We start from the raw sequence: 10,013 nt of genomic DNA, 5'->3' as shown, positions 1-10,013 counted from the left end.
ATATATATATATATATATATATATATATATATATATATATATAATTCATTTGAGAGAGGAAGGGATAGGAAGAGAGAAACATCAATGATGAGAGAGAATAATTGATCGGCTGCCTCCTGCATGCCCCTTTTTGGGGATTGAGCCTGCAACTGGGGAATATGCCATGATCAGGAATCGAACTGAGACCTCCTGGTTCATAGGTCGATGCTCAACCACTGAGCAACACTGGATAAACTTTTCATGATTTTTTTAAGAAACACCATTAGATTTCCAGATAGATGAGATTCCTCTGGTAGTATTCTGCTACAATTATTGATTTACTAAACTTGTTTTTAAAAGATCCAATGGCTCTCAGAGAACTGGAACCATTCCTTTCCAGTCCATAGATTTTATAATGGATTTCACAATTTGCATAAAGATTTAAATATGGTAGTTACATCCCTTAGGGAATCAATAATTATTCATAACACTCAGAATAACTGCACCAAACTCTTATTTGAGCAAACCTGGGAAAGCGGTCCTTTTTCCAATACAGGAAGACCTGAGGTTAATTATAAGCATGCTACTATCCTGAATTACAGTGGGTTCTAACCTGGGATGTACAAAAGATACAAGAAAATAAAATAAGCTAACAACAACTTCTGATAATGTTTTTAGATGTGTTGAAAATCACAGTAAGCTGTTGGCAATACACGCATCTGCAGAGATTGCCATTAGTGTGGCAGGAATATGGTTGCTATCATCTCCTGGAAAGTTGAACAGTAACTGAAACTTGTAAGAATAAAGCTCTGTGTACTGTTCCCACATGCTCTTTGACATATAAATCAATTCTCACAATTGGGACAAGTGTAACTATCAAAGGATGTCACATATTTCCTGAATTTAGATAGTCCTGGCAATTACATCATATTTTCAAAAGTGCAATATAAAAATGTTTTATTTCTAATATTTTAAGTAATAAATTGAACAAATTACTTTTTTGAGGTTTGTGATTTAAGTGAATATATGCTTTCCAGTTTTATTGAACTATAAATTACATACAGCAGTCTATTTAAAGGTTTACACCATAATGATGTAATTTACATACATTGTGAAATGATGACCACGATAAATTTAGATAACATCCATCACCTCATATAGATAAAAATGTTTTTTTTTCTTGTGATGAGCATTTTTAGACCCACTTTCTTAACTTTAAAATATAACATAGGGAGAGATTAAAAATGGTGGTGAAGTAAGTGGATGCTGCATGGACATGCTCCCAGGAACAAACTGGAATTACAACTAAAATACAAAAAAACTCCCTGAATAATCAACAGAAGACTTGATGGAGAGAACCCTGATAACCTAGGACCAAAGGTGGAAACTGCATAGAGACTGGTAGGAGGGTCAGAGGTGCGAAAGAGCTGGCCAGGTGCCAACAGACAGCAGCTGAAATTCCAGAGTGATATCTCAGCTGTGGGGGTTTCCCACTGAGAACTCTGGGGTTTAATCATATATGGTCTTAAAGGTTCATCAATCTTGTTTCTCTTTTCAAAGTACCATTGATCTTCTGAACTGTGTTTTTTGTTTTTGTTTTTGTTGTTTTGTTTTTTTCTTTTCAGCCTCTAGGTCATTTCTTTCCACTCTAATCACTATTATTCCCTTCTTTCTACTTCCTCTGGGATTTGTTTGTTGTTCTTTTACTAGTTATTTTAGGTGTAGGACTAGATTGGATATCTGAGATTTTTCTTGTTTCTTGAGGTAGACTTGAAATTCTATGAAATTCCCTCTCTGGACTGCTTTTTTGTGTTCATAGGTTGTGGGTTGTTGTGTCTTCATTTTCATTTGTTTCCAGGTAATTTATTATTTCTTCCTTAATCTCATTGGTAACCAAATCATTTTTAATAGCATGCTATTCATCTTCAATGTGTTAAATTGGTTTTTATTTTTTACTAGTGGCCCTGTGCACGAAATTCATGCATGGGGGGTGGGGTTGTCCCTCAGCCCGGCCTGCACCCTCTTCAATCTGGGACCCCTCGAAGGATGTCCTACTGCCGGTTTACAGGGATCGGGCCTAAACCGTCAGTCTGACATCCCTCTCACAATCCGGGACTGCTGGCTCCTAACCACTCACCTGCCTGCCTGCCTGCCTGATTGCCCCTAAACACTCTGCCTGTTGGCCTGCTCACCCCCAAATTCCCCCCCAGCCTGATCACCTCCAACTGCTCCCTGAGCCAGTATGCTTGCTCTAAACTGCCTGCCCTGCTGGCCTGCTTGCCCCCAACTGCCCCCCCTGCTGGCCTGCTTAGCCCCACCTTCACTCCTCACTAGACTGCTCACCCACAACTGCCCCCTTGCTGGCCTGCTCACTCCAAATTGCCCGCCACTGTCCTGATCACCTCCAACTGACCCCCACTGATGGCCTGCTTGCCCCCAACTGGCCACCCTGCTAGTCTGCTTACCCCCAACGGCCCCTCCCCCAATCAGCCTAATAAATAAACAGTAACAAAAGGATATGACAACAACAGAGGCATTATATAAAAAACAATATAATCATGATATGAAAACAACAGAAACATGATACAAAAACAACAGTGATGCAAACAATGACTGATAAAATGATTAAACATATTCTAATATTTCCCTGTACACCACATTAAGAGTGAAAAAACTTTCAGAGTGCTTGACTAATTTCCCTTGTGATGAAATATTTAGAACTTTAACTTTAATGTCACATGCTCTTCGAACTGAGAGAAAGCAACATATAACTGACCATGTGTGAAAACGGGTTCAGGTAGGAATATTCCTACTCTGTCTAGAGTTTGTCCTTGTGATTTATTAATAGTCATCACAAATGCTGGCATGATGGGAAACTGTCGTCAAATTAATTTAAATGGGAGGCCAGTGTCAGATGGGGACAAATCAATTCTCGGAATCAGAGCAATCTTTCCCTCTGCAGATCCTCTTAATACTTCGACTTCGATAATGTTAGCTCATAATCTTTTGATAATAAATCTGGTACCTTACAAAGACTCCATTTACTATTAAGATTTCTCAATAGCATGATGATTGCACCCACTTTCAATTTTAATTTATGACATGGCATTCCCGAAGGAGTAATACTATTAAGAAATTTAATGGGAAAATTTTCCTTTTCAGCATCATCTGTTGAATCAATGGAATCATCACTCAATTATGTGTGAAAATCTTCATCAAGTATATCCAAAATTTCTTCACTTAATTTTTGAACATGCTCATTTTTTGGACAAAGAATCACACGTTTAGATATATTTTTAATATTATCTATAGATATACTATTTCCAAAGGTAGCTTCAATAATAAATCGATTACAAATCATTTCACAGGGGATTTCTATAATATCCATTCCTAAATGAAAACTGCCATCAAGTTTTCCATCTCCAAGTTTTACTAACCATTCACTATAAGCAGAATCCTCTGATCTCATATTTGTTGTAAGAGATAACTTTCTGAAACATCCCCAAACATTACAGTACTTTAAACTCTTTGTACTATGGCCAATCGCATAGCATGCAGTACAATACTGAGACATTGTCAAACATCCCCTTCAAGAAGGAGAACTTTCCTACCAAATACAACATTCAAATTTCTCTTAGTAATCTGTCTATGGCATTTATAGCATGACTGGATGCCATGGTGCATTCATCAATAATGAGAAGTTGGGCCTTTTTTAAAAAAATTTTAAAATATATTTTATTGATTTTTTACAGAGAAGAAGGGAGAGGGATAGAGAGTTAGAAACATCGATGAGAGAGATCGATCAGCTGCCTCCTGCACGCCCCCTACTGGGGATGTGCCCGCAACCAAGGTTCATGCCCTTGACCGGAATCGAACCTGGGACCCTTTAGTCCGCAGGCCGACGCTCTATCCACTGAGCCAAACCGGTTTGGCGGGCCTTTTTAATAGTTTAGCAACTTCACTGTTTATATCGAGTCTAGAAATTGAAGTTTTATTTAATGGAATTGGTAATTTATATTGGGAATGAAAGGTTCTTCCACCAAGAAGTAAATTTGCAGCAATTCCTATAGACACTGTGGGTAAAACAGTATCACCACAACCTCTAATATAATGTATTAAAACTTTATAAAGATATGCCTCCACCCTCCGAGGGCAGGTTTCTGCTTCAAACCTCGCCCTTGCTGGAAACTGCTTGGGGAGGGCACAGCCATTGCAAGGTGACCTCCGCAGGACTGACTTCCTTCCCCTTGGTCGAGCCTCGGTCATGACGGGTTTTACACCCAGCGTTTTTATATAAATAGATACTAGAGGCCCAGTGCAAGAATTCGTGCATGGTGGGGACCTGCTGGCCTGTTGGGAGGAGGAGATGGTGGGAGGTTGGCCAGCTGGCCCACCCCCTATTGGAGTAGGAGGGGGATGATCAGGGGTGGGGCTGGCCGGGGGGAGGGGCTATGAGCCAATTGGGGTGGGGTGGGTGATCGGTGGTGGCTTGGCTGGGGGGAAGGGCCACCAGGGGTGTTGGCTGGGCCACCCCGCCCTTCATAAGGGTGGGAGAGGCCAATCAAGGGCGGGCCAGCTTGGGGGATCGGCCCTGGGAGGTTGGATGTGGGCCCCCCCCCCAAATCGGGCTGGTTCACTGGCCGCAGGGGGCATCATAGTGACCAGTTATTATGGTTGTTACAACTGTCCGGTTGCTGGCATTTTATATACATACTTGAGGCCCACCCAGGAAGGCGGGCGGCTCCCCAGCAAGTCCCGCTGCACCAGGCGCACATGCGCCTGCCCCAGACAGCACCCTCCAGGCATGCGCTGCTCCATGCTGTGTTCAGGGCCTGGGAGTTAAGCAGCAGGGTGGTCCTGATGCGGTAGAGCTGGGCCAGCATCAGCTTCCTGTGCTAGGCAGAGATCTTGGGGGGCGGCTCAGGCTGGACCCTGGGGAGGTCCCTGAGGGCAGCTCTCTGCTCCTCCTGGCAGGCCCTTCGGGCTCCCCCGCCAGGCAGGTGGTCCTGCCCTCCATCTCTGATAGCTGGGAGCCACTGCCAGGGCTTGGTGCGCCCCCGCAATTCCAGCGGGGCCCAGCTTCCTGAGGGGAGCCCCGAGTCCTAGTGTGGGTGGCTGTGGCAGCCAAGCAGAGTTCCGACAGGCTGCGGCTGGGGGCTGGGGGCGCCCCCTGGGTGGCCTCAGATTTGGACTTGAGCAGGTGGGGCAGGCCGGCCGCAGCTGGACAGGGGTGGGGCGGCAGAGGCGGGGCAAGGGCGGGGGTGAAGGGGCCTGTGGTAAATCTAGGGGCCCTGGCGCTGGCTCCACCACAGGGGCTGGGGTCGCAAAGTCTTGCAAGGAGGTGGGGGAGAGGGTGCTGTAGGCGGAGTCCATGGAGCAGGAGTGGTTCGCTGGTCGGTGTGACAGATGAGGCGGTGGTACTGAGGGACATCTCATCTCGTCCGACTGGGAGCTGAAGGGGCCGCCCTCGAACTCGGGAGAGGAGAGCGTCTCCCCGGGCTCCAGCACGACCATGGCCAGGGTCTCTGTGGAGCCGTCCGAGGCGCAGTGCTGGGAGTCCAGGCTGTTGCTGCTTTTGCGCAGGATGGTGGGGGAGCTGGCCGCGGAAGTGCTACTCTCCTCACCCTCCTCTTCCTCCTCATCCTCCTACTCATCCTCTTCCTCCTCCAGGCTCTGCAGGTGCTGCTGGCTGCCTGCGTGCTCCTGCGCACGCAGCTGCTGCAACTGGTTCTGGGCATTGTAAATGGAGTCCACCCAGCCCCGGCACAGAGCCTGCCCGCTGGCCTGGAACGTGTAGGCCCCCACGGCGCTGTGGAACTCATTCAGGTAGATGAGGAGGAAGGAGCCAGGGTCCTGCAGCTCCCGGCACACGATCTTGTCCACCAGCAGTGGTGGCCTGATGACCTTGGTCCTCTCAGCCTTCTTCACTGCCTTGGTCACTAAGAGCAGGTCCGTGAAGAGGAAGCAGTACACATCCATCTTGCTGTCCTTTCCCTCCTTCATCCTCAGGCTGCCCTCCAACAGCAGCTGGCGCGTCTCCTCCGGGGAGGCACCAGGGATGGGCGCGGTCAGGTCCAGGTGCAGAAATTCCTTCAGGAGCTTGTCCACCTCGTCGTTGCTAACCTCCACCACCTCGCAGGAGTCGAACCGGCTCACCAGGGCCGCCAGCTGCTGCCGCTCCTGTCGCTGCCGCATGCACTCGTTCACGTGGTAGATGAAGTGCTCCACGGAGCTGATCATGGTGATGAAGGCCTCCTAGGCACGCGGCTCGTCCGTCTCCATCAGCACTGACTTGAGCAGCAGCGGGTACTTGGTGAGCCGCTGGTGGGGCTTGGCGAGCATGTCACTCAGCTTCAGCGCTGGCACTGCTGGTGCTTCTCGGCCCACGTCACATAGGCCCAGAAGAGGTCGTTGTCGTGCAGCAGGCTGTGCATGTACTCCATGAAGCCCTCCTCCTCCATGCAGTGCTGGTTGTAGGGCTTGAAGAGGGAGCTGAACATCCTGAAGCCTTTGAGGAGGTCCCAGGCTGCAGCAGCGCCCTCGTGCGCCCCGCCTTCTCCACCATCGGCGCCATCACGCTGCCCCACAGCCCGCGGTGCATACGAGCGATCTCGGGGATGTTGCTGAACAGGAGCAGGCCGTGGAGGTGTTGGGATTCCTCCCCAGGGCGACCCTTCACCCAGGAGTCCCTGCTGCTCCATTCACCCCCTGGCCATCAACAAGGAAGGGTTGCTGGATCTCTAACTGAAGTTTTGTTCAACAACCAAGTCATTTTTTCCATGATCAACTTGGTTGAGAACCAAATTGTTTGAGATAGAACACATTGGAGGACTGAGTTTTGACTGTAGTTTGATTCCTAATACCTGTTCTTATCCACAACACTATACTGCCTCACAGGTGTTGGAAGATTTTCATTTGTTTAATACTAAGAAAGTCAAGCAACTGAAGGAACAAATTGTGTCTAACAAGTGTGCTGCCTCTAGACATCATAACCAAAAGGTCAGCTTGCATTCCCATGGACAAATGCTCCAAAGTAATCATTATTTAACAGGAACAGTTTTTTCACTATGTGGTCAGGTATATGATAAGTTGAATTTTTTAAAAAAGTTGAATTAATGTAATATCTACTTAATCAATTTAAAAATACTTTTCTTTTTATTCTCCAAAAAATATACATTCTATTTTTATTAGAATTTATTTAAAACACTGAAAAATACAGTAGAAAAAGCACACAATTCCCCTAGCCCCGTGGTCAGCAAACTGCGGCTCAAGAGCCACATGCGGCTCTTTGGCCCCTTGAGTGTGGCTCTTCCTAAGCCTTAGGAGTACCCTAATTAAGTTAATAACAATGTACCTACTTATATAGTTTAAGTTTAAAAATTTGGTTCTCAAAAGAAATTTCGATTATTGTACTGTTGATATTTGGCTCTGTTGACTAATGAGTTTGCCGACCACTGCCCTAGCAAGTTTGACTCAGTGGATAGAGCGTTGGACCTTGGACTGAAGGGTCCTGGATTTGATTCCAGTCAAGAGCACATACCTTGATTGCCAGCTCAGTCCCCAGCCCTGATTGGGGCACATGCGTGAGGGAAGCAACCAATCGATGTGTCTCTCTCATATCAATGTTTTTCTCACTCTGTCTCCCCCCCCCTCCCTTCCACTCTCTCTAAAAATCAATGGAAAAATATCCTTGGGTGAGAATTAATTAATAAATACATAAATAAATAGCACACCATCAACAAAATTCAGGTAATAACTTCATGAACAAAACTCCAAAGGCACTCTTTTTTTTTTCTCTGTTTACTAGGTAAAATGATTATTCTTTGGGGCACTGTGTAAATCTCAACTTTTCTATACATGGTTCCTGAGCCTCCCAGACAGTTTTTATAATTTTTTTTTTTATCTGAAACCAATTTTTCATACTTTCCATGTCGGTCAATACATTACATTGAAATTATATTTTCACTTTTACATCATTACTGAAAAATCTTACAGAGCCAGAATTGGGTATGTATTCATCTCTCTACCTCTACTACTAAATGAAATGCCAAACACATAAGAAGTGTTTAACTGTAGTTTAATTAAGAGATGGGAAGTACTCTTGCTGAATTAACTATGATATTTAATCTGAAAAAAAAAACACCCGACAATTACACTCCACCAAAACATATCTAAAATCCAAGATAATGGAGTTATTTTCAAATGAATGGTTATAAAATCATTAACAAAATGCAAGTTTTTATAAAAATGAAAATATTACAAATGGCCAAAATGTTACCAAATTAGATATATTATTATTTTCTTCAATACATAGTAAGAATGTCTAAGAAATCTCTATATACTCCATTCCCATTCAAACATATACCAAATTAGTTAGATTTTTGGTAGAAAGAAAATATTAGAAAGCAGAGCATTTTGATATGATTTACTGGTACTTTTTAAAGTTCTTAATAAAATAATAACACAAGTTCTGCTTAGGTATTTTATATGTCCCTTAAGAATGTACTGACAACATGCTTGTTCCATTATTGAATGGTTCTTCTAGACAAATCTTTGGTTTCCCAAGTGTTGTACACACATTACCTTTACTGCTATTATTTTATGGCAACTTGTACTCAAGTACTTTGGCTTGTAGCTACATTTTGGATGGTGTACCATTAAACTGCAACAATCTTCACATAAAATTCTTAATAGCAATTCTTGAGAAAAACACCAAGTAATGGCAATGCTAGCTTGACAATGAATGAGAAAAACACTACAATAATTGATTATTTTATCTCCATGTTTCCTTACAAACTATGGAATAAACTAGCTGTTAGCAACAGCAAAGTTCCTAATCTATAGTCAGAATAAATTCCATCTTTATTTATAAACACCTTAGCAGCTCTTCAAAATGTTTTATTTCCACAATATGGGAAAAGGATAAGTTCTTTAAAATCATCTTTGGAAATAAAAGAATTATACCTTTAACTATTGTTCTCTATTCCTCTCCCCATAAAAAGCTTAGTCAATTGCAAAGTAATTAATTAATTTGTAACAAACACTAGTGTTCCAACAGAGGGCACTATTCTAATTAAGAGATTATTGCATAAGCACAGAACTAATGATAGTTAAATTGTTAGAAATTAATTATTTTTAATGGGACAGTATACTCATCAATATTTATGTCTAAGTATGTGAACTTTTTAAAATTTTCCCCAAAAAGCAATTTATTACAATGAAATTAGTGACTAGATATCAACTTGATAGCATTGCCAGATGAGATAATTTCTTTCAGTTGACATGAGAGTGGAAATCCAGAAAATGATCCAGTGTCTTAAAAAATATTAAATGTTGCATATTTCACAATAAGATTTTAAATAATTTATGTTTATAGGCTTTCCTATGAAACTAATAATATTAATAGTTAAATGCTCTTTTACACTTATTTTCGCTAATAACTAATGAAACTCATAACACTGTCTTGTAAAAATATATTAGAGGAGCTCCAAAAATATGTCACCATGTGGTTTTAACATGAAGTGTTCAATAAGAGTACTAAGTGAGACAGAGTACACATTTTACAGACTAATACATTTTCTTTCTCAGTCTCTGAACTAGCATCTGGAATTATTCATGGGCATAAGCACTTTAGAACTCATTTTGGTTTCTGAAATATAGCCTTTTATGCTGAAATGAGTTTAGTTCTATTAAAAATGAATGAATGTAAATTGGAATAGGTGTATATTCTTTAATACCTATAAGAAACAAAAAAAATATATTGCTTAAGGAGACCTTTAAAAGGAGAAGGAGAAGGGGGTGTGAAAACAAAGTGAATAGGAAATAAAACCCTTTGGCTCCAAGATTTATAAGGTAATCCCTTTTAAAAAAATGTATCAACTTGTATTTTAAAAAATATGTCATTCCGTTAATATTCAGTAGCTTTGAAATTAATATTAACTCTGTCATACTGTCTATTACATATCTGCTTTTTCATAAGTATTTCATTTTTGGCAGCATGCTGTGTTTTTCTGCTGTTCTAATTAATGAGCTCT

The 10,013-nt window shown here is 42.5% G+C and overlaps 1 pseudogene; it reads right to left on the bottom strand.

The window, feature by feature from the left end:
- Window positions 1-4,818: 4,818 nt before the first annotated feature.
- Window positions 4,819-7,909, bottom strand: LOC102428127 (annotated as a pseudogene).
- Between the last annotated feature and the right edge of the window lie 2,104 nt (window positions 7,910-10,013).

The sequence above is a fragment of the Myotis lucifugus genome, unplaced genomic scaffold (assembly GCF_000147115.1).
Source record: "Myotis lucifugus unplaced genomic scaffold, Myoluc2.0 scaffold_13, whole genome shotgun sequence".
Classification (NCBI taxonomy): domain Eukaryota; kingdom Metazoa; phylum Chordata; class Mammalia; order Chiroptera; family Vespertilionidae; genus Myotis; species Myotis lucifugus.
The sequence above is the reverse complement of the archived record's forward strand: the minus strand, read 5'-3'. Positions and strand labels throughout refer to the sequence as shown.